At 36.0% G+C, this 13636-nt stretch overlaps 1 protein-coding gene across 1 annotated transcript in view; it reads right to left on the bottom strand.

The window, feature by feature from the left end:
- LOC150085960 (dynein axonemal heavy chain 8-like) overlaps positions 1-13636 on the bottom strand; it is a 1559705-nt gene that overhangs the window by 1294874 nt on the left and 251195 nt on the right. The window lies entirely within an intron of this gene.

The following is a 13636-nucleotide window of genomic DNA, read 5'->3' as shown; positions in this document are numbered from 1 at the left end:
AATTAGTCCCCGACTTATGTAAGCCCAAGTTACATAATTTCGGACTTACGTAAATTTTTTTTTGGTAAAATCGTAAAGATACTTTCTGTATAATTTGAGAGCGAAGTCAATTAAGGAACAATAAGTATAAGTTTTTATTTTTGTCCCCATACAAACTATGTCGGATAATAACCTGCAGCATAACTAGCATCTACGTAAATAAGTAAATAAGTTAAGTCAAGTTAACGTTTCATTTTTTGCTTTAAAAATTCTGAAGAAATATTCAACAATATATGTTTGAGACAGGTTAACTACATCAAAGCACTTCAGAGAAACCCCCACAACCTTCAAGCACATGGACTGTGTCCCATCAGCTATTTCTTAGAAGAATTACACTCTAGCCCTTCGTCTCTACATCCCATCCTTTCCTTCCTTTGTTTCCTGATTGTAGAGTCAGTTCAGTTTTGTTTGAGAGCAAAGTGGGAGCTTTCGTTTGCATTTTGTATGTAATATTTGTTACACATTGGGTTATTGTGATGAAGTTGAAATTCACGTTGTCCAACCATTTTCAATAACTTCGCGTCAAACTACCATCGTGTAGTGCATGCTTCATTCACATGTTGAAAGGTATGACAGCATTTCTTGTAACTTAACCCTTTGAAGTTCTTTAAAGAAAATTTCATTTTGACTGTTATCATGGTGCCACCTAAGAGAATAACTGAAAGCAGTACTACTTCACTGCTGTTCCCAGATAAAGTTTTTAATTGTTATGGAATTTAACTATTTTCTTCATTCTTCTGAGGATATGTGGTTGTTGTAATTTTGGCATATCAGGGATATGCCACATAGTAACAATATTTTATTAGTCATTCCCGAGTTACATAAAACTCGACTTAGGTAAGAAGTCCTCGAACATCTCTCTTGTATTTGTCGGGGCAGACTATATATATATATATATATTTGCAGTGTAATGCACTATAAATTTGAAATAAACTTGAATGGAATTGATTGAAAATGTTGTGTTTTTTTTTTTTTTTTGAAGAGATTAAAGTTTGCAATAGTTATATAGTTTTGCTATATTGAAATTACATGTTTAAAAATAAACATGTAATTTCAATTTTAAATGTGTTATTTTTAAACAACGTTTAAAATTTCAAATTTTTAATTAAAAATTTCACGTAATAATGCAATACATTAGCAAAATGTATCGCATTAATACTCTAGGCAGAATTTTAAAAAATAAATAAATAAATAAAAAATTTAAAAAAAAAAAACAAAATAAAAAGAAACTTGCCCACCTATCAGGCATAGCATAACAATAGGCCGTCGTAGCCTAGTGGTCAGGCCTGTGGATGCCTAAGTACACGTGCCTTGAGTGACCGGGTTTCAAGCCCGTGACTACTGAATATGGTACTGTTTCTTGTATTCAATCTATCATGTGAACTCCTCTGACCATTTGGTTGTCCCAGAGTATAAACAGAAAATTTATAATTTAATTTACTTTGGTTACAATGGGGGGGGGGACACTGCTTTGTTAAGATCACACACACACACACCTTTACTGAAAAGGGGATAAATGAAAGAAATAACAAGAATTAAGTAAAAATCGTAAAGAAGGAAAGAACTTTTGTTTTTGATCACAAGCGATAACTGCAAAAGACTGAGAAATTCTGAAAGTATTTGAAAGGGCACCGAAATCAACTTTAACACATAAGGCTCGGCAAAGGAGAATGGTAATGACTGTCAGATACTGTCTGTTGAACAGTATCTAACATAATTAAAGTGTGACAATTTAGTAGCACTTACCTAAAAATTACTCAAATTATGTTGTAAAACAAAAATTAGCCATTCACTACTATTATTATTACCTGATGTAAACCATTTATATAAACAAAAATCAAAAATGCCTATAAACCCATGATACTTAAAGAACTTAGTATAAAAGGTATTAAAAGAAATCCAAGATAACCTATCAAAACACATGTGAAACATAAGATGTTTCTTCACTTACTTGAAAACGCATAAGGCTCTGCAAAAAATGGTAATGACTCTTTCAAACAGTATCTAACATAACTATGCATTTCAGAGCAGCATTAAAATGCTAGTAAACTGAAATTGAGGAAAGACAGTTGTTGAATAGATGTGCAGAAATTTTCCTTTAGCCAGAGGGTAAATGACTGCTGGAACAAACTTCCATCTGTCATTATGTCTTACCTTTTTTCAGGAAATCTACATTTTTTTTAAAATTGATACTGGTTCTGTTTTATATGATGTGGATGATCAGAATTCAATTCTGTTCCATTCTTGAAAATAATATTTCTCATTTTTGAAGTATTGTATTGCTGTTTGCATTTGAGGTAATGGTATGATAACCCTATTTTTTCACAAGTGCAAAAACAAAATTAATAATGAACAATATAATTAATGAGTTCTACATGGCAAGGAATGCTTTGGATGATGAATAAAAAACTTTCAAAATATAATATGACGGAATTCTTCTTTCCTGAGTAGGATTCTTACAACGAATACATTTATAAAAAATAATACTCTCAGAAAATAAATCATCCTCAAGGAAGCTACGACAAAACAGTTCTATAATCACAGCATGATGCTGTTTGGAGAAAATGCTGAAAATTGGCTTTCAGGGAATTGGTGCCTTGAGTCATAACAATGCCCTTTGACACTTTACATTCAAGAATTTCTTACAAAGCACTCTGTCACTGTGGTCCCCCATTTTTTTGGTTTATCAAGAAATTATTCAGACCATGACACAGTAACTATTAATAATTCCAAAAGCCATATTGCTCCGGGGATATGCAGTGGTCATTCCCTGACCTTTCTGCATCCTCCGTATTTGGTGGTCATGGGTTTGAACCTCAGTCTCACAAGGTGCATTGCCTGTCTTTAGGCTCTTTTAAGCTCTGAATTCCAAGCTCAGTCTTACAGCTTCCTTACATATTGGAATTATAACCTCTCAGCTCTACAAGAAAATGTACAAAGTATGATTAAAAGGACATGGGCCCACCTTTGCAGCTTGTCTGCACCACACTGAAACTTCATATGCAACTATATTGTAATCCCAAATCCTTTTTCATCTACCATTTTTAATTCAACCCCACTAATTTATTTTGGAGTTGCTATTCCCAAGTGCTATTTCCACATTTTCTTGAATTAAAACACTGTCACCCCTCTGATCATTCCTGAAGAAGCACCTTGGGGCTGATCATTAACTTCTCTCCTGGCCTTGAAATCAATGTCACTTAAGAAAATCAGACACAGTAATGTTCTCAATACCATTCTTTGGAGGACTACACCTCTTATGTTAGCTCACAGCCCCTCTGCCTCATGCCTTGCAGTCACCTTACAATAAATCTAAGGACCTTCCCAATGATCTTTACATGCTCCAGCATATATCCAATATCCTCTTGTGCAGGACCTAGTCAAATGCTTTGCTAAAATCAAAATAAATAATGTCAAAATTATTTCCTATATCCTGCTCATAAGTAACTGTCAAACAGATTGGTTGAATGAAATTTCTTTGAATAATGTTTCTATCTAAATGACCCAGAACCACGCTTCATTATCATTACCTCGATGACTTTCTGTACCACTGAAGTCAGACTGACTGGTAAGTAATTAGCCACTTCACTATTAGAATTGCCTTTACATATTTTCAATATGTTGGCACTCTGCAGCTAAAATGAAACTAATCTGAATCCAATGATGCTCTCATAATGAATGTTAATGTTCCTATGCACTCTCATGCTACTCAGTATATGCCATTAAATCCAGGAGCTATACTCACTTTTAGAGTCAAAAGTTTTTCGAATAAACAGTCTACTATAATTTCAATGTCACTAAGTTAATACTTTACAGCTTCACTCATACAATTTCTCTTCATTACTAAGGGTTTTTTTGTCTGTAAATATTGCTGTGCAGTGCCTGTTCAATTCACCTACAATGTCAACTGGGTTTTATTAGACTTTCCTCACATCCATTATGCAAGGGTCCAATGTGATTTGTATTCTTCTTTTTATTCACATACACAAAAAACTTCTTGTCCTCATAAACCTAGAATCAAATCTAACAGGGAGGGAAGAGAAAGGTAACAAGAATAAAATATATTGCAACGGAAACTCTAAATTAATTTAGAAAATCTAATTATACGAATAATAATTCATTGAAATTTAAAGCCAATTAAATAGAAATTTAGCGGTGACCCCTCTGATGGGCAACAGGTCCAAATTTATGTGAAATATCACCACACAGAGATTTAAACCATTCACAATAAAACAAAACAAAACAAAAATATAAAAAATAGACTGACCATTATGCCCCATCTCAACAGAGGACCACAAGGCCAATAATGGTCAGGGAATCGCTGCATTTAAGGAGCATTAAGTAATACTCCTTTTTTATTTTATTAAGTAATACTTCTTTTCCAACATTATTTAAATATAATTATATATATATATATATATATATATATATACACATACATGTGTGTATATATACATATATATACATATATATACATGTGTGTATATATATATGTGTGTGTGTGTGTGTGTGTGTGTGTGTGTATCAGGGTGATTCACTACCAGTGCGAAAGACTTGCAGGAGGTGTAGGGGGCACAAACGAATCGGAATCACATAGCACTGCAGGTTCCGAAATGCCTTTGTCATGCGGGAGGTCGCGTGAACAAAAAAGCAAAGAAAAAGAAGAGAAACAGCAACTCGTTAGTGTAACAGAAATCATTTTAATGACAAGTTTTACATTGGCAAAAAGCCATGCTACAGAAGGTGTTCGAAAGTTCGACTAGAATCAGTCACACAGGCTTCACAGCGCCACCCGCATGGAATCCCTAACGTTCTGGAAGATTCCTGGCGTGTCTCGAATCTCCCCGGCAGCTACAGAGATGCGAGCGACGAGGTCTTCAACTGAATCAATGGGGGTCTCGTACACCAATGTCTTCATTTGACCCCAGCAGAAAAAGTCCAGGCATGATAGGTCCCGCGATCTAGCAGGCCAATGAACCGGACCACCACGACCTATCCAATGCTGTCCAAATGTAACGTTTAGGTGTTGGTGGACGTCACTGGTGTAATGTGGGGGAGCCCCTTTGCGCTGCTCCACATTGAGCAGCGCAAAGACTGAGGAACATGTGTTTCTTCAATAAGTTCGGGCAGGACTTGCTGTAGAAAGATCAAGTATGCCCTACCGTCCAGACGAGGGGGCAGAAGGTACGGTCCAATGAGGTGGTCTCCAACAATGCCGGCCCAAACATTGACAAAGAAACGGTGTTGAGTTGCACGCGTTCGCGTACCATGGGGGGTTCTCCAAAGCCCACAAATGGGCGTTATGTTGATTGAAGGCTCCCTCTCTTGTGAAACTTTCCTCATCTGTGAACAATACAGACAAGCAAATGCACTGTCTGCAGCACTGTGTTGAAACCAAGTAGCAAAAGTCCTCCGGAGTGGATAATCTGCAGACTCCAATGGATGGACGCGTTGCAGATGGTATGAACTCATTTGGTTCGTTGGCAGTATCCTCCATACAGCCGATTGGGAAATACCCAATCGTTGGCCTATCCGCTCGAGTACACGTACTCGGATTGCCTTCTGCAAGATTTAGGACATTCTCCTCGTTGTCTCGCGTCCTCGTCGTTCGCTCTCGATTCATGGTACCTCTCGTGAAACAACCAGCCTCACGTAATCTTCTGTGCACACATGCAAAAATTGTATGATGAGGAGCATGCCTGCGTGGGAAACGTTCCTGGTACAAGCGCAGAGCGGCATGCCCATTACAGTCCGCAGCTCCACACACGAGGTGCATGTCAGGCAGTTCAACGTTTGAATACTTGTCCATCCTACTGCCTCGGGAACCGGTTCACAAATGCTGACTTCCAGCGGGATCGCTGTTCACGCGACCTCCCGTTCAATGTCCTCTACCGCATGACGAAGGCATTTCGGACCCTGCAATGCTATGTGATTCCGATTCGTCTTTGTGCCCCCTACACCTCCTGCAAGCTTGTCGCACTGGTAGTGAATCACCCTGTATATATATACATATATATACACATGTATATATATATATATATATATATACATGTGTATATATATGTATACATATATATATACATGTATACATATATATATACATGTATACATATATATATACATGTATATATATGTATATATATATATATATATATATACACACATGTATATATATATATACATATACGCATATATACATATATATATATATATACATATACGCATATATACATGTATGTATATATACATATACGCATATACACACGTATGTATATATACATATACGCATATACACACGTATGTATATATACATATACGCATATACACACGTATGTATATATACATATACGCATATACACACGTATGTATATATACATATACGCATATACACACGTATGTATATATACATATACGCATATACACACGTATGTATATATACATATACGCATATATACACGTATGTATATATACATATACGCATATATACACGTATGTATATATACATATACGCATATATACACGTATGTATATATACATATACGCATATATACACGTATGTATATATACATATACGCATATATACACGTATGTATATATACATATACGCATATATACACGTATGTATATATACATATACGCATATATACACGTATATATATACATATACGCACATACGTATATATACATATATACATGTGTGTATACACATATATATACATATACACATATAAATACATATACACATATAAATGTATATATATGTATACATATATATACACATATATACATATTATGCATGTATATATATTTATATACACATATACATGTATACATATATACACATGTATATATATGTATACACATATACATGTATACATATATACACATGTATATATATGTATACACATATACATGTATACATATATACACATGTATATATATGTATACACATATACATGTATACATATATACACATGTATATATATGTATACACATATACATGTATATATATGTATACATATATACACATGTATATATATGTATACACATATACATGTATATATATGTATACATATATATATATAGTAGGAATATATAACAGTTAAGAAGCAAAATAAGTAGAAAAGGGGAAATAACAAAAGTTATAGTATGTGTAATGCTCCAAAATGTGCAGTCCAGCAGAGGAAGCAAAAGGATATAAATAATGTGTGGTTTGTAGAATAAATAAAGTGTCTGTGACAATGAAAATTACACAAGATGCTAGAACAAGAGAAGTTTAAGGGATAGTAGAAAGTGGAAGTGAAGTAGTGGTTAAACAGGTGAAAGAATTTGAAAAACCTAGTGTAAAAATGAACTGGGACTGAGGGAAAAAAAAAAAAAAAAAAGGAATATACAAGTAAATAAATAAATAAATAACACTATATTCAGGTATGGGAGGGCAATTTTAGCAAGAGGTCGAATCAGGGGATGGCAAATATGCAGAATCTGAATATAGTAGATGCAAAAAATGATACATTGCCAGGAAATTCATCAGGGGACTACTCCTGACCATGTATCAGCAGGCACTGCGTTTCCAAACTTGTCTGTAGTATTAGAAAAAGGGGAGGGCAAATATGCGGCCTTTTATCGTAATACTAGTAGACTAGGTAGTCCCGTCCATAGGCAGTGTAAAAAATGTAAATTAAAATAAATACTTATGATTTTTTAGTGTTTATCACCAACCATTGAAGTAAAAAAAAAGCGAAAGACGAAAAACCAAATTCTTAAAATTTTAATATTTACAATAAATTTATTTACAAACAAAACAAAATACCATATTACTGATGATAGCAATTTTAAAATAAGACAATTGTGATATACATTAAATATACAAGGTGATAATACAAATACCGAATTTAAAATACAATAAAATATACTAGGTTAAAAGCGGTAAAATACTAACTGAAGCTTTCAAAGGTTTCTGCCTTCTTTCTCAACAGTGTACTTCTATTCTGCGGTGCATCATTAAATACCAGCATTAAATATCAGCTGGAAAAAAAAGCCATATGTACAGGATTCCAAAAGAAAGAGAGGACGAATTCAAACTAAACATGTGAAAAAACTTAAGAGAATAAAGCAACAGTAATCTCACTCCGAAAAGGAACCTTAAACAGAAGTCATGAACAGTGATTACTAACTAAGTAAAGGAAATAAGTAGTGGATAGCTCCATCTATCCTTAATCCTATCAATATTTTTGCCTTTTTTTTTTTTGAACATCTTTCTCCCCTTTTCCTCCCCTAGAGTTTACCATTCCCTATACCATTTGCTCGTCTATACTTTTTAATGCGCTTCACATACATTTGTATTATATTTCACATTACACTTTTGTAAATTTGTATATTGTTGTTGTTGTGGGGGTTTCTTGGCGCATAAGCTACTTTGGCTATAATGCGCCTATTCGTTTATATTAAAGTAAAAGAATCGTACTGTCCAAAATGTCCTTAATCAGAAAAGATTAAAAATTCTAGTTTGCTTCAGAAAACAGAAAAATTCAGATATATTGGCCTTGTCGTCAATCAAATTCTCTAGGGTTATTGGTTATTGAAGGATAACCAGTGATTGCAGGGTTGAAATTCTGTCTTGTTTAAATATGGGCAGTCTATGAGAATGTGTTTCACAGTCAAATTTAGAGAACAATGTGGACACTGTGGTGGATCATCTCCTGTGAGTAAATGAAGGTGGGTCAGGTAAGTATGACCTATTCTTGCTCTTGAAAGAATTACTTCTTCTCATCTTGATGTCTGGACACTGGAGAGCCAGATTTTCGGAACCTGTTTAATCTGTAAGAGTTTATTATTCATTTGGGAATGCCATAGTGCTGTCCATTCTGATAGGCATGCTTCATGAATCATTAGTGCATAGTCTGAGGCTGGAACAGGGATATTGGCTAAATCTAAGCTGGTTGGGTTTTTTGCAGCTTTATCAGCCTGTTCATTGCCTAAAATACCAGAATGTGCTGGTATCCAGCAGATGGTGACAAGTTGGTGGCATTCTTTAATCTTTAGTAATAATTTTCTAATTTCAATTATAACAGGGTGAAATTTATCTGAGGAATTACACAAAGCCTTGATTGAGCTGAGGGAATCCGAGTAAATTACTGACTTTAAAGAGCAGTCAGGAGAGAGATTTTTTAAAGCTAGTTTAATTGCGAATAATTCAGCCGAAAAGATACTGAATTCAGAAGGAAGGCTGCTGATACAATTATATTCGGAAACACTGCAGCTACTCCAACTTTTTAATTGGATTTAGAGCCATCTGCGTATATTGGCAAAAAAATCAATATATTTTTGAGTGTGAACTGTGTGAACTTGTCTGATATTTGAAGATTGCAAAATATTCTTTCCCCACTGACAGAGGTAAGTATCACAGGTTGGTATTTGTACTCAACCCATGGTGGTTGAGTACAAATGGCTAATTATTGTACAGAATGGATGGATATATTCCAAACCTGCAATAGTTCAAAAAGGCGATGACCAGCTGGTTTTACTATGCTAGGTTTATTTCTGTACAGATTTTCTAATGGTGAATTGAAAAGATATGGCTGAATGGGATGCGAGGCACAACTTTGTATCTTGACAGAATACTTCAGTAATAGCAATTTCCTACGTAAAGATAGTGGCGGCTCGTGAGCATCAATGTAAAGGCTATGTGCTGGCGATGTTCTGAATGCCAAGTGCAATCCTCAGTGCACTGTGTTGAACTGGAGCAAGCCAACGTAATGCACTCTTTCTGGCAGAGTCATAAATGGGAGCTCCATAATCAAGACGGGATCTGATTAATGCCCTGTATAATCGAAGAAGGGAGGTACAATCTGCACCCCGCGTTTGTGCAGATAAAGCTCTGAGTATGTTTATCTTTTTTAAGCAGGCAATACGTACTTTTTTAATGTGCTCTAAAAATTTAGTTTGTTGTCCACGATTAAACCTAGAAATCTAATGTTATAGTAACTGGGATGGAAATATTAGAGATCTGAAGTTCAGGATCCAGATGAAATTTGCGTTGTCTACAAAAATGGATAGCAACTGTTTTCTGCTGTGCAAGCCTATAGCCGTTAAGGCTGGCCCATTGCTGTATTTTATTTAATGATATCTGAAGCTGTTGGTTTGTTTGTTATTTGGTTTTTAGGAGCATTAGCAACTAAGGCCATATTGCTCCAGGAATATGCGGTGGTCATTCCCTGACCTTTCCGCATCCTCCGTATTTAGTGGTGATGGGCTCGAACCCCGGTCTAATCAAGAAGCGTGTGCTATGCACTGCTGCTCTTGGCTATGGAGGTGCCCTGATATCTGAAGCTGTCGTTCAATAGATCTCATATTATGGGAATGACAGGAGATGGAAAGGTCATCTGCATAAAGGTAAGTTTCTACAGTATTGGGAAGTTTAGCGATAGAATCTATTCTTAGGGCGAAAAGAGTGGCACTCAGTACTAATCCCTGTGGAACACCTTCTTCCTGAATGAAAGTTGCAGAGAGGGCATGTTGGTATCGAACTTGAAACGATCTAGTGTGTAGAAAATGCTTTATAAATATAGGAAGGTTGCCCTACAGACCAAGAGAGTAAAGATCTCTTGGTATGCCGTGCCGCCAGGTGATATCAAAAGCCTTCTCTATATCTATGGAAACCATTACTAGATGTTCATGCTTAATAAAGGCATTACGAATGGCAAATTCAGCCTTAACCATAAGGTCCAGGCATGACCTGTTTTTACGAAAGCCATACTGACTATTGCTCATTAATTGTTCTGACTCAATGATCCAGACGAGTCTACAGTGGACAATGTTTTCTAGAATTTTGATGCGGCAGCTTGAGAGGGATATTGGTCTATAGCTATGAGGATTGGTTAGATCTTTTCCAGGTTTTAGGAATGCCAAAACAGTAGAATGATGCCAAGAAGTTGGCATCGTTACAATCGTATTTTTCTAGAAAAATACGATTGTAAAAGAGGAGAAGGAGATGCAAAGCTTTGTCATTCAAGATGTTGTAGCATGATGTAATAGATTCCATCTGGTCCGGCAGCACCATTGTGGGCTGTTCCGATAGCATGCAAGAGTTCGGAATATTGTAGGGGTTTGTTATACGGCAGAAGGAGGGCAGTTTGGAAGTTAAGAGTGCTGTTCTGCAGTGCTTTTAATTCTCTGGAAAGGTGGTGTATAAGCTGCTGCCACTGAGATTTCAGCAAATGTGTTGCCCAAAGCATTTGCGATATCTAAAGGACTAGATAGATCTTGCCCAATGGACAGAATTGGTGAAGGTACGGTAGGGAACTTACCAGAAAGCTGTCTAATTTTTTTCCATATTATTTTGGTGTCAGTGTTTTTGTTAATGCTTGATGCAAAATGGATCCAGGATTCTTTCTTGGCTTGCCTTTGTATGAAATGTGCTTTTGCCTTTGACTTCTTATAATTTATTAGATTGGGTGTTGTTGGATATTTCCGAAACAAATTCCAGGCTTTATTTTTGCTTTTTTTGGCTTTTGCATTGCTCATTCCACTAATAATTATTATGCTTACGAACCGAGGGATTGGATAGTGGTATTGTGTCTTTAGACACATTTAGGAGATGTGACGTGATGTATTCTGTCACACGATTGATAGGCTGCAGACAGATTTTTTCCTCATCAAAAGATATTGATGACCGGAATTTTGCCCAGTTGGCTCGGGCGAATTTCCATTTTCTGAAAGGTTGAGCTGGAGGAGCCTGTGCTATTAATAGGTTGCATACGATTGGGAAGTGATCACTACCCATTATATCATTTAAAACATACCACTCTATGGTCAGGACCAGTAATGGAGAACAAATGGAGAGATCTATGGCTGAGGTATGTCCATTTGGGAGCTGAACGTGAGTGTGTGTGCCAGTATTGAGTATAATGAGGTTTATTGCCTCTATTAGGCTCTCAATGAGTCGACCTCGTCTATCTAATTTAGGATCAAAATTATTTAGGATCTAATTTAGGATCAACGGTCACCACCCCATAAGGGGTGGTGCTCGTTGAAGTCCCCTAACATACAAAGAGGTGGAGGTATCTGTATAAGGAGATCTTCAAGATCTTTTAAACAGTAGGTATGGTTTGGCTGTAAGTAGATTGATACTAATGTTATTTCAATATGGAGCGTTATACGCACAGCAACAGCTTCTATTTCAGTTTGAAGTGGAATATGTTTAGTTGGGATATTTGAATTTATCAGGATTGCTACACCACCATGGGCAAGCATTTGTTGTATTACAATCACTTCGATAAAGGCAATAGTTCTTTATCGTAGGAGAAATCTGCAAAGTTAAGTAAGTTTCCTGAAGACAAAGGGCAACTGGAGAAAATCGATTAATTAGATTTTGGATATCATCTGTATTGCAACGAAAGCCTCTGCAGTTCCATTGTAAAATACAAGGCATTATTTGTGTTTAGTTGATTGAGCTGATTCTGACTGCTTTTTGAAAGTGACTGGTTTATGGCATTCCAATTTCTGTTTGTCTTCTTTTTTTTGGAAGACTGGCCGACCAGTGTCCATTTCTTCTTCTTCGGCATGAATTTCTAAAATAGGATCTTCCTGTATGGATGTACCATCTGTATCCATGGTTGTGTCCTGAATATTTTTCACAGTATTTATGTTTGTAATACAAGATGTAGTAGCAATCACTGGTGGAGGAGTTACCGCTGGTATTGTCAGAGGTGTATTATTTGCTTGGTCTGTGGTCTTGGATTGTTGCTTGCGTACAGTTGGTTGCATCTCAGAGAGGACATTTCTAGCCCAATCAGAAATTGATTTATTAGTAGGGACTGTGACATCAGTTTGAACGGAGACTGCTTGATATTTTTTTTACAGCATTTGCATAGGTAATATTCTGTTTTATAGTTGGTGCAACTAGTTTTCTTGCTTCTTGGTAACTGACTTTGTTTTCAACCTTGTATTTTACTATTTTTTTCGCGGTTTTCCACTTTTCACATGTCTTGGAATATGCAGGATGGTTGCCTTTGCAATTTGTATATGTCATTTTTGTAGCAGTACAATCATTTTGTATATGGTCTGAGGACCCACAGTTGGGGCAGACAGGAATTCCTCTACATACAGTTTGAGAATGCCCATACTTTTGGCATTTATAACATCTTAAAGGGTTGGGAATGTATGGGCAAATCCAACAAAATAAATAACCTGCTTTTTACAGAGGAGGGTGAGTTTGGCGTATTGAAGGTGAGAATAATATTTCTTGTAGGTGTCAGTTGATTATCTTTTTTAATCATTATTCTTTTCGCTGCAATTACATTCTGTCGCTGCAGTTCTTGGGTTATTTCTTCCTTGGTGGCATTTAACAAATCCCAACTCGATATGACACCCTTTGATGAATTAGGGTTGCATGAGGAGATATTTTTACAGGAATTCCAGCAAAGCTTGTTAGCTGTAGAAGCTTTTCAGAATGTCTTTGATTCATGGTTCCTATAAGTAAGTCTCCTGATTGCAGTCTCTTCACCGTCTTGGGAGATCCTGTTATACCCTCCAGATGTTTCTGTATAACAAAGGGAGACAATTTACTCATAGGCTGGTTACTGAGAGAGTGAAA

Source organism: Mastigoproctus giganteus, chromosome 5 (assembly GCF_048544385.1).
Source record: "Mastigoproctus giganteus isolate SK-2022 chromosome 5, ASM4854438v1, whole genome shotgun sequence".
NCBI classification, from domain to species: domain Eukaryota; kingdom Metazoa; phylum Arthropoda; class Arachnida; order Uropygi; family Thelyphonidae; genus Mastigoproctus; species Mastigoproctus giganteus.
This window is presented reverse-complemented; position numbering and strand designations above follow the sequence as displayed.